The sequence below is a fragment of the Phytophthora parasitica genome (genome assembly GCF_000247585.1).
Source record: "Phytophthora parasitica INRA-310 unplaced genomic scaffold supercont2.115, whole genome shotgun sequence".
In the NCBI taxonomy this organism is placed as follows: domain Eukaryota; phylum Oomycota; class Peronosporomycetes; order Peronosporales; family Peronosporaceae; genus Phytophthora; species Phytophthora nicotianae.
This window is the reverse complement of record NW_008649101.1, coordinates 53,238-56,168: the sequence shown is the minus strand read 5'-3', so window position 1 is coordinate 56,168 and position 2,931 is coordinate 53,238.

The window sequence follows — 2,931 nt, the reverse complement described above, 5'->3', positions numbered from 1 at the left end:
GTAATACAATGTGCTTACAAAATATGTGAAAGACTTTCTAAACTTACCGTCACTACACTCTTCACGCTAATTAGCCATGCCCTGAGTAGTTGTGGTATATGAATTGAAGAGTAGAATATTGATATTCTTTGAAATTTACTTCAAAGCCCAAGGGGGGGCGATTGGTGTTTCATTTTTCCGAGAAAGACTATCCCATCTACATATATTCATTCAATAATTGCCATAAATTCATGAAAGGTGTCGATACAAATTTATAGTGTTACAATACAACCATGCCCATGAACATCGATTCCTGTGGTGGGGTTAATAAAACTTAAAAAATGCTAGCTGTGTCGTCGTCCTTTTGATTAAATCCGTATGCTATTGTATGGACTATTGCGCGAAAAGTACAAACTAGGATGCTTCACTTTAGGCTGGGAGGATTGTGAAAATGGCGTAAAAAGTAATTTGTTTAACTATCTTAATGCGTGCGAATGGTGATTCGAGAACATTGTCCTGTTTTCAACGAGGAGAGTCATTATAAACCAAAGCTACTCTTAACTCTTTGTATATTCAGGCTCATACAGTACTAAAAAAAAACTTGGACGCTCAACCACGGCACCATGTAGGCGAAATTAGGCATCTTACCGTGTTAAAGTGAAAACGTGAGAGCTGCTTCTTCGGCGAAGAATAGCAGCCTTACACCGCTACTAGATTAGACAACGCCTTTATTCTCGTAAAAAAAAAGATTAGCGTTAGTTTATACAAAAAAAGTGTCCTCGGTTTTTGAGTAATGGCGCAGCAGTTGCAGAATAGGGTCGTATCGATAGCTCTCTTTGAATTGGTTTCCGCAGTGAATCGTCCAAGCGGAACGCTAAATTCACGACAATAAGGATGGAATTGCAAGTGGGCTTTGGAGCAAGATGATAGTATTTAACGCATCATCAATCGTGATTGAACGCTAAATTCACGACAATAAGGAGTGGGCTTTGGAGCAAGATGATAGTATATAACGCATCATGAATCGTGATTCACGAGTCTGCTTAGACGCATGTGATATTTGTTTTGAAAAGGTGTGTAAGAACGCGTTAGCAACTTTGGCGACTAACGTGCTACTAAGTTATGCAATTTTGTGTGTCGTGATGTATTCTGAACGTTGCTTACTACAGGCAACTGTTTGGAACGGATTAATCTGTGAGGCTGTCCATACAGCGCTTCTAGCTTCTCTCCCAGGATACTTGTTAATACTGGGAATACCTGTAGGTATGGACAGCCCTCAACGGATTCATTCCACGGTACTGCAACTCGATCGATGTTATCTCGCTCAACCTTTAGCCGTAGCTGAACGTTGAGCAAAAGTAGCATTTTAAAGAATATTTTTGCGTCGGCTTGTCTGTATCTGATAGTTAAGGGATATCGGTATTGGTCCCAAACTCTCGCTGGATTGCTAGCCACGCCTTTTCACTTTGTGGGCGTGTCGAAGTCTAAGCTGCTTGAACTCAAGAGGACTTAACATCAGCAGTGCAATCGCCGGGGACATTTCGCGAGTTCAAGAAGAAGAGTGACTACTCTGTCTCTTCTAAGGATTCGTTTGTACAATTGGTAACGTCGACGAATTAAAACAGTGTAAACTAGCCCAGAAGGCAGCCAAAACGCAGATCATCAGATCTCCAAGAGGAAGTACCTAGAGAACAATAAGCAGATAGAGTGTTTTATGGATTCCGTTTATGATTGCATTTTTGCTGTCAGTTTTGGCCCAGTAGATTGTATCGCATCGCGAGCCGTTAAAGTCTGCGAAGCTAGCATTTACACTCAAAGGTCAATACAAGGCTACCTCAAAGCATGGTCTACTTGCACTCACCGCAGAATCACCGCACTAGCAAATTGTTGGAAGCGGCAAGATTCCGATTTTTAGCTGGAAACCAATATCTCGAAAACACCGCGATTTGACCTATTTCGCCGCTTCATTCGGCACGTGAAGAACCGAAGAGAACTTGCTAAAATGTCCAGTAGTATAGGTTTCACATTTGTACTGAAAATATATCCGGAAGATATCATTTTATACCCGATCAAATAGGCTTGTAATGCTTCCTGCAATCTAATTCGTTGTAGTACCATCCGGGGTTGGCGCCTCGAATCAAGGAAATTTGGGACTTGTGACGTAATGTGTGGGAATATACTAAGTTGTGTGTAGGCTGTGTGTAGTGATGTGATCTGAAAGTTGCTTGTGCTACACGCAACTTGTTTGGAGCGGAGAAAATATGAAAATCACAAATGAACCTGGGGATCACACAAACCTGTGAATAACACATGCATGATAGACACACACCTGTGACAAGACATTGCCGGTAGACTGTGTGTGGGTCACACAAACACATGTGTCCCACGCACTCGAAATCCTGCCCTCTCAGACGCACGCAGAACGCCGGCGAAGCAAAAGAATCCCTCCCTTTATGCAGTGTTTCCGGGACACACATTGCGCCCCATCACACCGAAGCACCTGTCCAAGCAAGAAGGCTATCTACTCGAGGTGAAAATACCTGCGGACGAGCCCCAACCTTCCAGTATTTATGAATACTTACCCGAAAGGGCAAGTGGCAGGCTGCCATTTTTTCAGTTAGCGGGAAGTGCCGTCTACGTGTACCACAAGCAGCAACGGTCCATTGCTAATGGGTAGCTTTATGGAGGAGAGATGCGCTTACACATGGCCGTTACTGTCGATTTGTGCTCGCTCCTGCATGGCAAAAATGCGGTGCACGCAGTTTGCGTACTTGAAGTGATAGGCGCAAGGACATACCTGCGTTACCATGTCGACTGGACATCCAGTCTCCGGTTGGTTCGCGATCTCCATGCGTGCCGTGTTTGCACCTACTTGAGCTGAAACTTGAATAGCTTCGTGGGCGCTGTTCGAGGTGGTGTTGTAAATTCGGTTGGGTGGTGTGTACAAAACGT